This window comes from Phoenix dactylifera, chromosome 10, assembly GCF_051530095.1.
Source record: "Phoenix dactylifera cultivar Ajwa chromosome 10, Ajwa_hap1_PhDact_Kaust_v1.1, whole genome shotgun sequence".
NCBI classification, from domain to species: Eukaryota; Viridiplantae; Streptophyta; class Magnoliopsida; order Arecales; family Arecaceae; genus Phoenix; species Phoenix dactylifera.
In genome coordinates, this window is record NC_143199.1 from 5,900,255 (window position 1) to 5,919,584 (window position 19,330).

The following is a 19,330-nucleotide window of genomic DNA, read 5'->3' on the forward strand; positions in this document are numbered from 1 at the left end:
GAAAATCATCTAGGGCTCCTACTTTGGAGGAGCCCTTGATGGCTATAAGAGAGGCACTAGGGCCGGCGCCCTAGATGAGTCTTCTCCTCCTCTTCAAGCCGTGGAAGCCCCCTCTCCTCCTCTTTAGTTGCAGCCGCAAGCAAGGGAAAAGATCTCCAAGTGTTGGCGGCCTCCTTCCCTTCCCTTCCTTCATCCAACGCAAGGAACAAGAGAAGGCTGCGTAGAGGATCATCTTCTTCCTATTCTTCATCCTTCTTCTTCCTCCTTCTAAGCACAATCAAGAGTTGATTGAAAGAGAGGAGATCAGCCATCAAAAGCTATCTTTGCAAGGGAGCTAGCACCCCGGTGAGATAGAGAGCTTGGATCGGATCCTGCTTCGTGTGGATATCCGTAGAGGCCGGACGTTTGAACGGCTTCAAGCGAACCTTCTTCCTAAAACCATGAATTCAGATTCGCGGTGATCATCTACCCGCGCAAGGTGAAGATTTGATCTTCCTATTAGTTTTAAAAGTTTTAATTCTTACCTAATTACGAAAGGTCTCGAAACAACGTTCATGCGATGAACGTCGAACTCGTGCATGCCGATTCCGCTGCCATCTGAAAAATTTTTGAAATATCAGCGGCATGGGCGGGTTCCCAACAGGACGCTTCTCCAGACCATAATTCGGGGGGCGCGGCCGCCCGATTCTCAAGCTGGGCTGGTCCCGGTTCGCTCGCCATTACTAGGGGAATCCTCGTAAGTTTCTTCTCCTCCGCTTATTGATATGCTTAAGCTCGGCGGGTGGCCCCGCCTGACCTGGGGTCGCGATCCGAGGGGCGGCATCCCGGCCGGGGGCTGGGGCGCCGCGCACGATGGGGGCGGCAGGGGCCCTTCGCCTCTGGGGTCCGGCGTCACGGCGAGAGGATCGCATCAGCGTCCACCATCCGCCGTGTCCATCCCCGCCGGCTGACCGCTCTTCGGGCCGCCGCACCGGGGGCGCGGGGGCCCAGTGTGTTAGGGTTTCCCAGTGCCCTAGGGCGCAGCGGAAGATACGGGATTATAAAATTTTCTTATAAAACCCATTATATGAAACCCTAATAAGCCAAGATCACCTTAATAGTATAACCAAATAATGTAGAAAATATAATCTTGGTATAGAAGAATACCTATCACGCTATATCCAATATATCTGAAGATGTCCTAAGGTGCCCAAATGTTCACCCTCCGATGTTGATCCACACAGGAATGGGTTCAAGACTCTAGCTCCACCAAAATTTGATTCTAATTGTTCAATCCTTCCAAAGGATTTAATTGGCTGATTTTCCTTCACTTCCTTCTTCCTTTCTACCTCTAAAACATTCACTAGCCTTTTTGTCCTAAAGAAGACCCTCTTGTCTTGGGTTAGGACAAAAGAGAGAGGCTTGTAAGAAAGAAGGGATAAGGGAGAGAGAAGGAGAGGTTTTTTCTTGGATGATCTTTAGAACCCCAAGGCACCTCCTTATTTATAAGAGATGGAGGGATGCATCATAAAGGGATGCATCCCATCCACACACCTCATCATGATGAGGCATGTGCCAAGAGATGCATCCCATCATGATGGGGTGCTAAGGAGAAGGGTGTATCAACTTCTTTCTCACATCTCCCTCTTAAATCCTGATGATCCAAGGGCCCAAATGCAGTGAACCAAAGCCAATGGTCCAGATCTAGGCGCCATCTAATGGTCCAGATCAGGGCATCATCATCCAGGGTGCCATCCAATGGTCCAGAAGCAAGATGCCATCACCGATGGTCCAGATTCAGGCGCTGAGCAACGGTCCAGATCTTTCATCCAGAGAGCCATCCAGTGGTCCAGATTCAGGCGCTGAGCAACGGTCCAGATCTTTCATCCAGAGAGCCATCCAGTGGTCCAGATTCAGGCGCTAACCAGTGGACCAGATCCTTCATCCAGGAAGCCATCCAATGGTCCAGATGAAGGCGCCAACCAGTGGACTAGATCCTTCATCCAGGAAGCGATCCAATGGTCCAGAAGTGAAGGCCCTATCAAACCCAATCCAATTGGGTTTAACCAACTTAAAGAAAACATTAAACCTAATCAAATCAGGTCTAATTAAAGCCAAATGGGTTTCAACTTTTGGCTAACCCATATTAGGTCTAATCATATTAGATCAACCTAATCTAAGAATCATATTCGAATTTAATTTGAATCAGGAGCTAGGGTTTGCAACACGTGCTAGCATGTTCATCTTGCAAACATGATCTAATCCAATTAGACCCTTGATCAATTCCCTTGTGTGTGACCCATTGGGTTCCTTATCTTAGCCAGCAGTAGGTGCAGGTGCAAGTTGACCTAACCTGATTAGAATACCTCTAATCCAATTTAGGTTCAATTTAGTGCTAAACCTGACTTAGCAATCAGAACCTTTCCGATGCTTTGATCTAATCAAACTCTTTGATCCGATCAACCCACAAGACATGATTGACGTCTAGCAACGTATCATGTCTACCCGGAAGATGAGGAATGTATTGGACAAATCCAAACATACCCTTCGGTGGAAAGTTACTGTGCAATTCAATCCCTCAGTCATACTACATCCTGAATAAGTGCTCGAGTATGGATCAATATCAAACTCAATCACTTATTCATGTCTCTCTCAATCTTTTATATGATAATTCAAACAATGAAACATTAGAAACTCTTTCTAATATTCATTTTGCTTTGATCAAAGGCTTCTTGAATCATCATAAGATTAGAGTAAGTAGGATGTTACCTTCTCTTACTAGAAGTGACTGATTCCTTGTTGACCTACTCACAACCTTCGTACAAAATCCACCATATCCAGAATACCCCGTATACAACACAATGTCGTGAATGAGGGTAAACCAAAACATAGCTTCAAGTGCACAAGGTACCATGGTGATCTCAGGTCTAAGGATCACTTGCACAACTCCCACTATGAGAACCATCTTTTGATAATTAAGTAAGAATCCATAAGATGTTCTCATGGCTGGTCATTTCAGTGAACTCATTCCTCTAATAAGCACACACATCTTTGTATTAGTGTCTCACACAAGTGATTGTGAGATCAATCACCCTCTACATTGAGCATACATAAGATGTGCCAGTCTTTCCGGTAATATTGATCCCCGACTCAATATACCAATTTGACTGGAAATATTCTAAATTAGGATTTTAGGATTTTAGGTCTCACTGGTATGATCTCATCATAACCCTAAAACCAATGTCCTAATTTATGGGGTTCATCATCCAATAATAAAATAGATAAGCAGCAAATGATGAAACACAATGCCTTTATTGATATATATCGAGTGTCAAAGTACATGATTTGGAGGATTACAAAGAGAAACCCATCAAATGATTGGCTTATAGGGCATCTACTCTTTCAATCTCCCACTTGCACTAAAGCCAATCGCCCTTACATTTTAACCCCATACAATCGAGGTGACGATTGAATTGCTGCTGTGGTAGAGCTTTAGTAAATGGGTCTGCTATATTGTTCTTTGTGTCTACTCGTTCAATCTTGACGTCTTGTCTTTCGATTATCTCTCGAACAAGGTGGAAGCGTCTCAAAATGTGCTTGGATCTATGATGAGACCTTGGTTCCTTAGCCTGTGCAACTGCTCCAGTGTTATCGCAATAAACTGGGACTGGTCCGGCAATCTCAGGAACTACACCCAGCTCTGTGATGAACTTCTTCATCCAGACTGCTTCCTTAGCAGCTTCACTAACAGCTATGTATTCTGCCTCAGTAGTTGAGTCAGCTACAGTTTGCTGTTTGGAACTTTTCCAACTCACAGCTCCACCATTCAAAGTGAAGATATATCCAGAGATTGACTTGCTATCATCTGGATCAGATTGAAAGCTAGAATCTGAATAGCCTTCTAGTTTCAATTCTGATCCTCCATAAATTAGAAAAACATCTCTAGTCCTTCTCAAGTATTTGAGAATGCTTTTCACAATTTTCCAATGATCCTCTCCGGGATCCGCCTGAAATCTACTTACCATACCCAAGGCATAAGCTACATCAGGCCTGGTACATAATATAGCATACATGATCGACCCTACTGCCGAAGCATAGGGAATAGAACTCATTCTATTCCTCTCTTCAGATGTCTTAGGAGACATCTTCCTAGAGAGTTGTATGCCATGTCCTATGGGTAAGAAACCTTTCTTACTTCCATCCATGCTGAACCTCTTCAGCACATTATCAATGTACCTAGACTGGGACAAACCTAGCATCCTTTTAGATCTATCTCTATAGATCCTTATACCAAGTATATAGGATGCTTCACCCAAGTCTTTCATGGAAAATTTCTTTGATAGCCAAGTCTTGACCGATTGCATCATTGGAACATCATTTCCAATGACCAATATATCGTCCACATATAATATCAAGAAGACAATAGCACTCCCACTAGTCTTCTTGTACACACAAGGTTCATCTATATTTTTAATGAAGCCAAACTCTTTGACTATCATGTCAAAATGGATGTTCCAACTCCTAGATGCCTGCTTTAATCCATAAATGGATTTCTTAAGCCTACATACTTGATTTGCTCTCCCTCTTGAGACAAATCCCTCTGGCTGTGTCATATAAACCTCTTCCTCAAGGTGACCATTAAGAAAGGCGGTTTTGACATCCATCTGCCATATCTCATAATCATAATATGCAGCTATAGCAAGCATAATCCGAATAGATTTGAGCATAGCTACTGGCGAAAAAGTTTCATCATAATCAATACCTTGTTTTTGTCTGAAATCTTTTGCCACTAGCCTGGCCTTGTAGGTTTCTACTTGGCTATCAGCTCCTATCTTCTTCTTGTATACCCATTTGCACCCTATTGGAATCACTCCCTCAGGTGCATCAACCAAAGTCCACACTTGGTTTGTATACATAGAATCTATCTCGGATTTCATGGCGTCCAGCCATCTGTCAGAGTCCCTACTCTTGACAGCTTCTGAATAGGTCAGAGGGTCATCGTTATCAATGATGTGGGCTTCATCATTCTCAATGATAAATCCATACCTCTCAGGTGCATTTCGCACTCTTTCTAACCTTCGGAGAGGAGTAGTGTGTAGTGGCTGTACCTCTTCCATGGGTACATCTGGTTGAGGATTATTATGTGTCTCACCTTGTAGGTCTTGAACTTCATCAAGTTCAATTCTTCTATCCTTGCCCTTTTCTAAGAAAAACTCTTTTTCCAAGAAAGTGGCATGCCTAGCAACAAATACCTTTTGTTCGGTAGGATCATAGAAGATATATCCTAAACTGTCTTTAGGATAACCTACAAATGTACACTTGTCTGATCTAGCACTTAGCTTATGTCCAAAATTTCTTTTGACATAAGCATGACAACCCCATATCTTAAGATATCTAAGATTAGGTTTCTTTCCTTTCCATATCTCATATGGAGTGCTAGATACAGACTTAGATGGTACTCTATTTAATACTAATGCAGCAGTTTCTAGGGCATGTCTCCAGAAGAAAATTGGAAGATTTGTGAAGCACATCATGGACCGTACCATATCTAATAAGATACGATTTCTCCTTTCAGCTACACCATTTAATTGTGGCGTATATGGAGGTGTCCATTCAGAGAGTATACCCTTTAATTTAAGATAATCTAAAAATTCACTAGAAAGGTATTCTCCTCCTCGATCAGATCGAAGGATTTTAATACACTTCCCAGTTTGTTTTTCGACCATACTTTGATACTCTTTAAATTTATCAAAGGCTTCGGATTTATGTTTCATTAGATATACAAAACCGAACCTTGATAAGTCATCAGTAAATGTGATGAAGTAAGAGTATCCACCTCTAGCTGGAGTTGATATAGGACCGCACACATCAGTGTGTACGAGTTCTAACAACTCACTTGCCCTTTCTCCATGTCCCGAGAATGGAGATTTGGTCATTTTACCCATAAGACAAGATTCACAAGTTCCTAATGATTCAAAATCATAAGGGTCAAAGAATTTATCTTTATACAACTTGTGTAACCTTGTCTCACTAATATGACCTAATCGGTAATGCCAGAGGAGGGTATTATTAATATTCTCTCTTTTTCTTTTATTATCTTTGCCAATATGAAACATAACATTATTAAGACATAATACTAAAAGACCATTTTTCATAGTGCCATGACAATAATACTCATTAGATAAAGAAATAGAGCAACCATTGCTCTTTCCATTTATTTCGAATTCTTTCTTAAGCAACAAAGGAATTGAAATTACATTTCTAATGATTTTTGGCATAAAATAACAGTCTTCTAGCTTCAAGAACTTTCCGGAGGGTAGCTCCAGTATGTAGGTGCCAACAGCTTCAGCCTGGATGGATTCTCCTCCAGCGCCATATAGCTCGAAGTCACCTTTCTTCAGTCTTCTAATTTTCTGCAGTCCATGCAAAGATTTGCATATGTGAGAACCACAACCGGTATCCAATACCCATAAATTAGAATCAGAAGAACTTAATGTCATATTGGCATGTAATAAAAACATACCTTTTGATGCAACACTTACATCAGGCTTCACACTTGCAAGAAAGCTCTTGCAGTTCCTTTTCCAATGCCCCGTCTTGCCACAGTGGAAACAGGTACCGGGTCCAGAGATTTTCTTTCCCTTCTTCTTTTTGATGTGACTCTTAGGGTTTAGTTTTTTCTTTGAACCCTTATTGCCCGACTTCTTCTTTGAGCTCTCACCAACAAGAAGGATCGGACCCTTGTCCTTCTTGATGTGAGACTCTGCTGTTTTCAGCATATTTAGAAGCTCAGGCAGGGAGGAATTCAGTTTGTTCATGTGATAATTCACGACAAACTGCGAGAATGAGTCGGGTAGTGATTGTAGGATCAAATCCTGACTGAGCTCACTGTCCATAGCAAAGCCAAGTTGACTCAATCGAGTGATCAAGTCTATAACCTTTAAACAGTGGTCTTGCACAGACGATCCCTCGATCATTCTAGCACGGAACAACTGCTTAGATATCTCATATCTAGCAGTTCTGCTCTGCTCACCATATAACTCCTTCAAGATAAGGAGTATGGAGTGAGTATCCATGCTATCATGCTGCCTCTGTAATTCATTATTCATAGAAGCAAGCATGATACATTTGACAGTCAAACTGTCATTTTTCCACATACGATATGTGGCCAATTCCTCCTCAGTTGCATCTTCCCCTGCTGACCCTAGGTCAGGGGTTTCAAGAATGTAGGAAAGTTTTTCTTATGTGAGAACAATCTTTAAATTCCTCAACCAATCCACATAGTTGGGACCAGTCAATTTGTTTGTATCTAAGATACCTCTAAGTGAGAGTGAAGATGCCATTTTTGCAGAATTAATCTATAATTACAAAGAACACTAATATAAGCAGACCAATCATGATGACATGTATTCAATCAGACAAGGACTTTTCTCTAATTGTTACTCCCACTATTTTTATCGAATATCATAACCCTCAAGTATGATGAACGAGAAAATACTAATTTTCTTAGTGGGGTTGAGATCCAAATTCCTTATAAAAGACCTTGTGGGAATCACAACAAGCCCTTATAAGTTCAAAGGTAGGAAACTCTTTCCAATTGCATCCCATGCAATTCCCAACTTTATTCTGTCCTCTAGCACACATATAGTCTTGTGGGAATCACAACAAACTATTGTGTCTAGTTAAGTCAAACCCTTCATTTTAATACAGTCATATTTGAATAATGCAGCCCTTGTGGGAATCACAACAAGGCAACATATTAAAATATGCCATATGCATCATATGCACCAAGATATTACAATATCAATCCCTAACACTAGCCTTGTGGGAATCACAACAAGCTAGCGTAGATATTGACATAATAATATCTAAGCATGAAGGAAGGACCTTTATAGTGTTATATCAGCAATTAGCTTTTCCATGGAGGTCAATCAAATAGTTGGCCAGGTAAGCAGATGGGAGGCTCTCCTTACTTAGTAAGGTCCTAATTAAATAACCACCTGTAGCCTCTTTTCTAGACACCAACTTAGTCAATTGATTCAGAATGGCTCAGCTTAAAGCAATTAACACTACGACTTAATTATGAATTTAGTGAGGGCTTTCAAATAGTAGTATCTTACTAACATTAAGCTCAACCATAAAGGACAATCAAATAATTGGCCAGAAAAGCAGGTGGGAGGCACCCCTCACTCAGAGAGTGAGGTCCTAATTAAGTAACCACCTATGGCTTCCTTCCTAGACACCAACTGAGTCGATTGTTCCAGAATGGGTCAGCCCAAAGTTTTCATACTACTATATTGGTCTCATTGCACATTCTATAATTTAGTACTAGCAATTATACTGTGCTACAACATGAATATAACACTATCTCATAGCATAAACTAATCATGCATACAAACAACCTAGCTATCTCATAGCATCAAGATAATAACATATATTATTATTTGGTTAAACTGATTAAGGGTGGCTCTGATGCCACTGTTAGGGTTTCCCAGTGCCCTAGGGCGCAGCGGAAGATACGGAATTATAAAATTTTCTTATAAAACCCATTATATGAAACCCTAATAAGCCAAGATCACCTTAATAGTATAACCAAATAATGTAGAAAATATAATCTTGGTATAGAAGAATACCTATCACGCTATATCCAATATATCTGAAGATGTCCTAAGGTGCCCAAATGTTCACCCTCCGATGTTGATCCACACAGGAATGGGTTCAAGACTCTAGCTCCACCAAAATTTGATTCTAATTGTTCAATCCTTCCAAAGGATTTAATTGGCTGATTTTCCTTCACTTCCTTCTTCCTTTCTACCTCTAAAACATTCACTAGCCTTTTTGTCCTAAAGAAGACCCTCTTGTCTTGGGTTAGGACAAAAGAGAGAGGCTTGTAAGAAAGAAGGGATAAGGGAGAGAGAAGGAGAGGTTTTTTCTTGGATGATCTTTAGAACCCCAAGGCACCTCCTTATTTATAAGAGATGGAGGGATGCATCATAAAGGGATGCATCCCATCCACACACCTCATCATGATGAGGCATGTGCCAAGAGATGCATCCCATCATGATGGGGTGCTAAGGAGAAGGGTGTATCAACTTCTTTCTCACATCTCCCTCTTAAATCCTGATGATCCAAGGGCCCAAATGCAGTGAACCAAAGCCAATGGTCCAGATCTAGGCGCCATCTAATGGTCCAGATCAGGGCATCATCATCCAGGGTGCCATCCAATGGTCCAGAAGCAAGATGCCATCACCGATGGTCCAGATTCAGGCGCTGAGCAACGGTCCAGATCTTTCATCCAGAGAGCCATCCAGTGGTCCAGATTCAGGCGTTGAGCAACGGTCCAGATCTTTCATCCAGAGAGCCATCCAGTGGTCCAGATTCAGGCGCTAACCAGTGGACCAGATCCTTCATCCAGGAAGCCATCCAATGGTCCAGATGAAGGCGCCAACCAGTGGACCAGATCCTTCATCCAGGAAGCGATCCAATGGTCCAGAAGTGAAGGCCCTATCAAACCCAATCCAATTGGGTTTAACCAACTTAAAGAAAACATTAAACCTAATCAAATCAGGTCTAATTAAAGCCAAATGGGTTTCAACTTTTGGCTAACCCATATTAGGTCATGATCTAATCATATTAGATCAACCTAATCTAAGAATCATATTCGAATTTAATTTGAATCAGGAGCTAGGGTCTGCAACACGTGCTAGCATGTTCATCTTGCAAACATGATCTAATCCAATTAGACCCTTGATCAATTCCCTTGTGTGTGACCCATTGGGTTCCTTATCTTAGCCAGCAGTAGGTGCAGGTGCAAGTTGACCTAACCTGATTAGAATACCTCTAATCCAATTTAGGTTCAATTTAGTGCTAAACCTGACTTAGCAATCAGAACCTTTCCGATGCTTTGATCTAATCAAACTCTTTGATCCGATCAACCCACAAGACATGATTGACGTCTAGCAACGTATCATGTCTACCCGGAAGATGAGGAATGTATTGGACAAATCCAAACATACCCTTCGGTGGAAAGTTACTGTGCAATTCAATCCCTCAGTCATACTACATCCTGAATAAGTGCTCGAGTATGGATCAATATCAAACTCAATCACTTATTCATGTCTCTCTCAATCTTTTATATGATAATTCAAATAATGAAACATTAGAAACTCTTTCTAATATTCATTTTGCTTTGATCAAAGGCTTCTTGAATCATCATAAGATTAGAGTAAGTAGGATGTTACCTTCTCTTACTAGAAGTGACTGATTCCTTGTTGACCTACTCACAACCTTCGTACAAAATCCACCATATCCAGAATACCCCGTACACAACGCAATGTCGTGAATGAGGGTAAACCAAAACATAGCTTCAAGTGCACAAGGTACCATGGTGATCTCAGGTCTAAGGATCACTTGCACAACTCCCACTATGAGAACCATCTTTTGATAATTAAGTAAGAATCCATAAGATGTTCTCATGGCTGGTCATTTCAGTGAACTCATTCCCGTTGCCCAGAGATGGTCACCCAAGAGGGGGGTGAATTGGGTGTTTTAAAACTCTTCGGCTAATTAAAATTAAAACACACAAATATATGAAATAAGGTAATGATAGTGGGATGAGAAGACACAATCACAAACACACGGTTTTATAGTGGTTCGGAGCTTCCACCGCTCCTACATCCACTCCCCAAGGCGCCTTTGGGTATTTCCACTATAATCCAAGATTACAGTACGGTAGTTTTGCGAGTTTACTACCCAACTCGTTGTTTTACACCGGGCTCACAACAAACCCTAAACCCCCAATTTCTCTTAGGCTTGGGACGCCTTTCCCTTGTTCCAAGTCCCCTTGACTTGAACAAGCACTACAATCAAAGAGTTTACAAAAGAGAATAAAAGCTCTAAAAAGCAAATATATCAATTATGAACAATTTAACCCGGAAGAATCTTTTTGCCGTTGGAAGCGTGGGAGATGTTGATTCTTCCGATGTGGAGTGCGTAGGATCGAGTGTGAGCTTTGAATCTCGAGCGCACGAGAGCGGTTGAGCTTGAAATCACAAGAGAACCTTGAATGCACTTGATTTCTACACTTTAATGCTCTCACTCTCTTGAACTTTTCTCTCTTGAATGATTTTGCTTTTGAGTTGGTGAAGAGTTGTTGAGAACCACTTAAGAGGTCCCTTTTATAGCCCAAAAAGCAAATATAGCCGTTAGAAACAAAAAGAGAAGGATTTGAAATTCAAACCAAACCTGAAAAGCTGTCAGTCGCGTCCCAGGCGCTCCGGGGACGTCTCTGCTACAGCGAGAGACGTCTCGCCTACAGGATTTTTACTTTTTACTTTATCTGGGGTCGACTCGGCACTTTACGGGGACGTCTCGGCTTGTCTGCACTTTTTGAGTGGGGACGACTCCGCTTGTTTGGGGACGACTCCGCTTCTTTATCTTTGAAAAATATGTCCTCTGAAATTTCCTGAGAGAGTCGACTCCGCTCTTTCAGGGGACGTCTCGGCTTGTCTGCACTTTTATGCATGGGGACGTCTCCGCTATCTCAGGGTCGACTCCGCTTCCTTATCACCGCAGAAACCATTCTCTGGAAAACCCTGAGAGAGCCGTCTCCGCCATCTTGGGGACGACTCGGGAAGTCTCCTTTTTGCTTGCGGGGACGACTCCGCGTACAGCGGGGATGTCTCGCGCATATCCCTTGAAAAACGTCTTTCTGCCGCCACTGAGAGAGTCGACTCCGCTACTGAGAGAGTCGACTCCGCTAACGCGGGGACGACTCGGCAGGTGTCGGGGACGTCTCCAAGTGTGCCAGTTCTTCCTGTTTGTGCCTGAGACGTCTCTGAAACTATCAGAAGACGTCTCGGCTGTCCCTGAACTTTTTCTTTAGCTCAAAATATTCTTCAATAAATTCATAAAAATTATGGAAACTTGCCTAGACATTTCTTAACAATATTCTAAGTAAAACACATGAATTTCTCAATTGAATTGTTAAGATATAATGGAATTTTACTCTAGTGTTTTGTATTCATCAAAATCCATTAGGGGGTCAACAATCTCCCCCTTTTTGATGATGACAAAACACTGAGTATATGCAAAATTTGAAATTTAAACATATACACAGTATTGATCAGATATACAAGTATAATGTTTTGATTTGAACTAGATACAATGTGCATCACTCAAATTTCCTTGTGCATAGAATTGTTCTTAAATGATTTTATCATATGAACTGAATTTGAATCAAGTTAGAATGAAATATTGATGCTGAAGATAATTGAAAGCTAGATTCTTTTTGACTCCTCCTTTCTTTTTCAGAAGGGTAATTATCTTAAAAAATCAATATTCTTCAATAACCATATCCCTTACAATATTGATACCACCACTCCCCCTTTTTGTCATCAACAATGAAGGGGACAAATTATCCTTAGGTGCTTAAGACTCAATTTATAGTAGAATTCAGCATTCATTTTACTCCCGCTTTGATATTTAGGTTGTGCTCCCCCTGTTTCATATGCTTTGATAAGTTGTGCCAAATTTAAATACTTAATGTATGTTTTGAGATTCTTATGACACATCAAGAGGCACATTCATATTCACAGAAACACATCCACAGAAATGGCAATGTACACACATTTTTCAAAAAGGGATTGTATTCATGTATCATTGTGAGATTTTGAAGTCATTACATAGTCAAAAAGAAGAAATCATTACAAGTATTGATTTCTAATACAAAAGTGTTTCAAAATGGCCTAGGATTTACAAAAAGAAGATCCTACTGGATATCCATCATCGGCGTCGTTCCTCATGGTGCCTACCAGTTGTACTTTGTGCATAAGCCTTACAGGCTGCATCTATGAAACCATTGATAGAATCCATGAGGGTCTTAAAGTGATCTCCCTGTGACTTGTGGAAATCTGCCACAAGTGCTTCAAACTCTAAGGTTGCCATCTCAATTCTGCCTCTAAGTTGGGCAACTAAGGTGCCCACATTGCCATCTGGCTTTGTCAATTCTTTGAGGCTCTTGGAAATGGCCTTCAAGCTGTCCTTGAGCTCTAATGATCTGCAGGTTTCGATGGCACCCACCCCAATTATTTGTTGCTCTTGGGCTTCAATTTGAGCTTTAATATCTTTCAGCTCTTGTCTGATGGGGGCCAGCTCCGCAGTCATCATGGATCTCATCTCCTCCCTCATCTGCTGACAAATGACAGATGCTAAGGTGTGCATCTGCTCCTCTGATAGGAAGGAGGTCCCACTGACTGGAGGAGGTGGTGGCATGGATGTGGAAGGTCCAGCTGAGCTGGAGGGAATATCAGGGATGTCCATGTGGCTAGGTGGAGGAGAGTGATGGTCAGACTCATGATGTGGGATTTCAGGCTCTATGGTTTGTGCTTTTCTTTTTGGAACCTTGACCCACGACCCATCTATCTTGTGAAATTCCATTCTTCTCATTGAGCCCTCATTGTAATAGTCGGTGTTTCTTAGGGCCTTTGCAGGTTCATTTGGTGGTATGGGAACCTTGAAGTGTTTAAATATTAAGGTAAAGATCATGCCATAGGGTATACTAAACCTAGAATACCTATGACATTGGGCAATGTAATTTAGCATGAGTCTAGAGAGGTTTAGGGGGATCCCTTGTAGGATATGGTGCATTATAACTAAATCTCGCTCCGAAACAAAATCGAAGCGACCGGTTTTAGGGAATAGGACCCGATTGACAATGCTTAAAAGAAGTCTCATTTCTGCATTTAGGTCCTGGGAGTAGACAACATCAAGAGGGCCGCAGTCCTCTCTTCCTAGAATCAAGTTTAGGGCTATTTCCCTTTGGGGATGTGAGGTCGGTGCCTCACCGTCCTTAGGAATTTGTAGGACAGTGGATAGGACATCCTCATTAATTTCTACCAATGTCCCTCGGACATATGCAGTGTACCCTAAGTCCCCTAAGGCCATATCACTAAACATTTCTCTAACAAGGCCGGGGTAGGTCGAGGTTTTGAGGGTGCAAAGGTGCTCCCACCCTTGGGCTCGGAGTCTCTCTCCAATAGAGAACCCCTCATGATCTAGAAAGGAAAAATCGATGTACCTACCAGTCGTGACTGTGCGATTTGCACAGGAAATCGTCGTGGTTGGCGGAGCAACCGGAGGAGAAGGCGCGGAGGGTTCTTCCCGCCGTTCCTCACCGTCGCCCGCTACTCTAGGTCGCCTCCCACGGGTTGTCCTAGCTTTCTTTGGTGCCATGGATGCTAGGGTTTGCGATTTAGGGCAAATGGAAGCTAGGTTTTGAGGTTGAGAGCAAATGGAGGCTAGGGCTTTCCGTTTTGGTCGGGAATGAGGGAGAAAGCTCGAGTCGGCTCGAGCGATTTCGACCTATTTAAAAAGTCCTCATTCGGTCCCTGAGATGTCTCGGCGACTAAGGCGAGACGTCTCCCCCTGGGGGGACGTCTCGGCAACTTGCCAGAGACGTCTCCGGCACAAAAAAAATTTCAGACTGCATTTCCAAAATTTTTGTTTAATCACCCTAATCAATCATGATTTCTTTTGATAAACACAGAGTGAATTTGTTTGTGATCCTCCCCCTTAATATTACATCTTATAATGATTTGATAATGATTTTTAACTTATTAATGTTGAAATGAGGAATGTTTGACCAAATTTCGAATACCCATGATATAGGCTCTGAAAATATCTCTATGAAGAGTCCAAGGGAGGGTAACCATCCTCCGGAAAGTCAAACAGTTCGTCATTTAGCTTAGATGAATTTATGTTTTCACTTATGTTTGCCTTGAGGTGGATTACTAGTTCGAGTAGCAAAGCAATGCAATACAAGTTCAATTCATTTGCTAGGATCATACAAGCTCAAAGCATTCCTTAAGAAATTGAATCTATCTTTACAAAGGGGCTTTGTAAAGATATCAGCTAATTGATTTTCAGTACATACATATTCAATCACCACATCATTTTTCAGCACATGATCCCTAATAAAATGATGCCTAATCTCTATATGCTTTGACTTAGAGTGTTGGACAGGATTCTTTGTTAAGTTGATTGCACTTGTATTATCACACTTAATTGGTATATTGTCCATTTTAATACCGAAGTCTTCAAGTTGTTGCTTAATCCAAAGAACTTGGGCACAACAGCTTCCGGCTGCAATGTACTCAGCTTCAGCTGTGGACAAGGCAACTGAATTTTGTTTCTTGCTAAACCAAGAAACCAAGTTGGCACCCAAGAATTGACATGTGCCACTTGTGCTTTTTCTGTCGAGTTTGCACCCGGCAAAATCAGCATCGAAATATGCAATTAAGTTTATATCAGATTGTTTAGAGTACCATAAGCCTACATTAGATGTCCCTACTAGATATCTAAAAATTCTTTTAACAGCTTGCAAGTGTGATTCCTTAGGACATGCTTGGTATCTAGCACACATACAAACACTGAATAATATATCTGGTCTACTAGCAGTAAGGTAAAGTAAAGAGCCTATCATACCTCTGTACAATTTGCAGTCTATACTTTTACCTTTTTCATCTTTGTCAAGCTTGCAACTTGAGCCCATGGGTGTGCTGATTTCTTTTGCATCCTTCATCTTGAATTTCTCCAACATTTCTTTGATATACTTGGACTGACTGATGAAGATGCCTTCCTCTGATTGTTTTATTTGCAGCCCAAGGAAGAAGTTGAGCTCACCCATCATGCTCATTTCAAATTCTCCCTGCATAAGCTTGGCAAATTCTTGACAAAGACTATCATTAGTAGCACCAAAAATTATATCATCCACATAAATTTGTACAAGCAATAAGTCATTTCCTTTTCTTTTAATAAAGAGGGTTTTGTCCACATTTCCTCTCTTAAATTTGTTCTTAATTAGAAAATTACTTAATCTTTCATACCATGCCCTAGGAGCTTGCTTAAGTCCATACAATGCTTTATGCAATTTATACACATAATCTGGATGTAAGTGATTTTCAAAACCTGGAGGTTGTCCTACATAAACTTCCTCCATTATATAGCCATTTAAGAATGCACTTTTTACATCCATTTGATAGAGTTTAAAATCCATGAAGCATGCATATGCTAAAAGCAGTCTAATAGCCTCTAATCTAGCAACAGGAGCAAAAGTTTCATCAAAATCTATTCCTTCCTCCTGATTATATCCTTTGGCCACTAGCCTAGCTTTGTTTCTTAATACTATTCCATCTTCATCTAGTTTATTTCTATACACCCACTTGGTGCCTATAATTGAAACTTTAGGGGGTCTTTTTATTAGAGTCCAAACTTCATTTCTTTCAAATTGGTTTAATTCCTCTTGCATAGCATTCATCCAATTATCATCTTTTTCAGCTTCTTCTAGTGATTTAGGCTCTATTTGTGAAACGAAAGCAAGATAATTACTAGTGTTTCTTAAAGAGGATCTAGTTCTTATACCTTGTGAAGGATCACCAAGGATTAGATCCTTTGGATGACCATGTGCATACCTCCATTCTTTAGGAAGATCTTGATTTTTTGATGGAGGTTGACCTTCTTCATCTTGCTGATTTGTATCTTCCTTGACCTCATCCTCATGTTGTTTGTCTTGTATGGAGAATTCCTTCATTCGGTCTTCAAGTATACCTGCATCACCATCTTCTTCTTTTCTAGAAGAATCTCCATTAGTTTCATCAAAAACAACGTGAATAGATTCTTCAACAACGAGAGTTCTCTTGTTGAAGACCCTGTATGCTCTACTAGATGAGGAATAACCTAAGAAGATCCCCTCATCTGATTTAGCACTAAATTTACTGAGATTGTCCTTTCCATTGTTTAAAATAAAGCATCGACAACCGAAAACATGAAAATAACTTATATTTGGTTTCTTACTTTTTATCAACTCATAAGGTGTTTTCTTTAAGATGGATCTAACTAGAGCACGATTTAAAATATAACATGAGGTATTTATTGCTTCAGCCCAAAAATACTTTGGTAGATCCGATTCGCACAACATGGTACGAGCCATATCTGCTAGTGTGCGATTCTTCCTTTCTACCACCCCGTTTTGTTGAGGTGTCCTAGGTGCCGAGAAGTTGTGATTGATACCATTTTCTTCACAAAATTTTTCAAAATACTGATTTTCAAACTCGGTACCATGATCACTCCTAATTGCTTTTAGTTTAAGATTGAGTTCATTCGAAACTCTATTATAAAACTTAATAAAAGCGGGAAAGGACTCATCTTTATGTGCAAGAAATGAAACCCATGTAAAACGTGAAAAATCATCAACAATTACAAGACCAAATTTCTTACCCCCTAGACTAGCAGTTCTAGTGGGTCCAAACAAATCCATGTGAATTAGTTCTAAGGGTTTTGATGTTGAAACTATGTTCTTAGACTTAAAGGAACTTCTTGTTTGTTTCCCTAATTGACATGCAGCACAAATTTTATTCTTCTCAAAGTCTATTTTTGGTAGCCCTTTGACTAGATCCTTTGTAATTAATTTAGAGATTAAATCCATGCTAGCATGCCCTAACCTACGATGCCATAACCAACTAGTCTCATTGACTTTGGGATTCATGGCTACAAGACATTGGCCATCCTTCATGGTGAGATCATCAAGATCTACCATGTAAACATTTCCATGCCTATGTCCTGTGAGTATGATCTCATTATCAATTGGACTACTAATTATGCATAGTGACGATTCAAATGACACTTTAAAGCCCTTGTCACAAAATTGACTTATACTTAATAAATTATGTTTTAGTCCATTAACTAACAATACATTATCAATAAATGAGGAGGGTGATATGGAGATTTTACCAACACCAATAATTCGTCCTTTAGCATTGTCTCCAAATGTGACTAATCCTCCTTCTTTTGATTCCAAGGTGACGAGGAGACTCTTGTCACCGGTCATATGCCTTGAGCAACCGCTATCAAGATACCACATTCTCTTTTTATTTCCGGCTGCAAGGCATACCTGCAAAATGATCATGTGAAGCTCTTAGGTACCCAAGTTTTCTTGGGTCCTTCGTGGTTAGTGTGGTTGGTTCCCTTAGGCACCCATACTTTAGTTATGTTTTTGGCTTTCACAAATGTACTCTTGTTAGTTTGGATTTTTCTTCGAATACAAGAGTAGGCTTTATGTCCATTCTTTCCACAATGAAAACATGTAGGTTTTTCAGTTTTTACATCTTTTGCTTTTACAAAGAAATTCTTTAGATACTTTTGTTGTTTATTAGTTTTATATCCTAATCCGGCTTTATTGAAAACAGCTCTTTGATTTGAAAGAATGAGATTTAATTTTTCAGAGCTTTGTGTGAATTTTTCAACAATTGGTTTGTACTTATGTACCTCATTCTTGAGATTCAAATTTTCTTTAACTAGTTCTTCCTTATCTTTTTTAAGAGATTCAACATTTTGTGCAAGTGAGGTATTATTATCGAATAGGGATTTTACTTGTAGATTTAATTCCTTAATTAGTGTATTTGCCTTTTCATTTTCAATGTTAAGTTTTGAGTTTTTGATTTCTAGGTCAATAGTGTTAATATTTTTAATGCTCTCCTTTTTATTTAATAGATTTTCAATATCTTCCTTTAGTTTTTGATTAGAGGCTTTTAATTCTTTATTCTTTGCTCCTAACATACCACAATCACCCATAAGTTCTTGAAAAGCCTCATATAATTCTTCTAAAGTAAAATTTATAGTTGGGTTTTGACATACCTCATCGTCTTCAAACGCCATGAAGCACAAATTGGCGGTCTCTTCCTTTTCTTTCTCGGAGGATGATGTGTCACTATCATCCCATGTTGCCTTTAATGCCTTCTTCTTCTCCTTTCCAAAATACTTCTTTTGTTGAGGGCATTTGGAACGAACGTGTCCCGGTCTCTTGCAATCATAGCATATGATTGGGTCTCTTTCTTTTTCCTTTTCTTTTTCCCAATCATTTCTCCCTCCAAATTTCTTTCTTGGGAAAGGTTTCTTTCTTCTCATGAATTTCTTAAATTTTCTTACTATCAAGCCCAAGTCCTCATCTTGGCTTTCTTCTTCACTCTCACTACTCTCTTCTTTACACACACTTGAAGTAGCTTTGAGTGCGATTGTCCTTTTCTTCGGCAACTCTTCTTCATGTTGCTTCATTGTGAGCTCATGCGTCATCAATGAGCCCAGTAGTTGTTCTAATCCCAAAGTGTTGAGGTCTTTGGCTTCTACGATTGCCGTGACCTTTGCTTCCCATGCTTTCGGCAAAGACCTGAGAATTTTACTCACAAGTTCCGGGTTAGTATAAGATTTACCCAAACTCTTTAGACCATTAATTATATCGGTAAAGCGAGTAAACATGCATGTGATGGTTTCATTAGGTTCCATCTTAAACAATTCATAT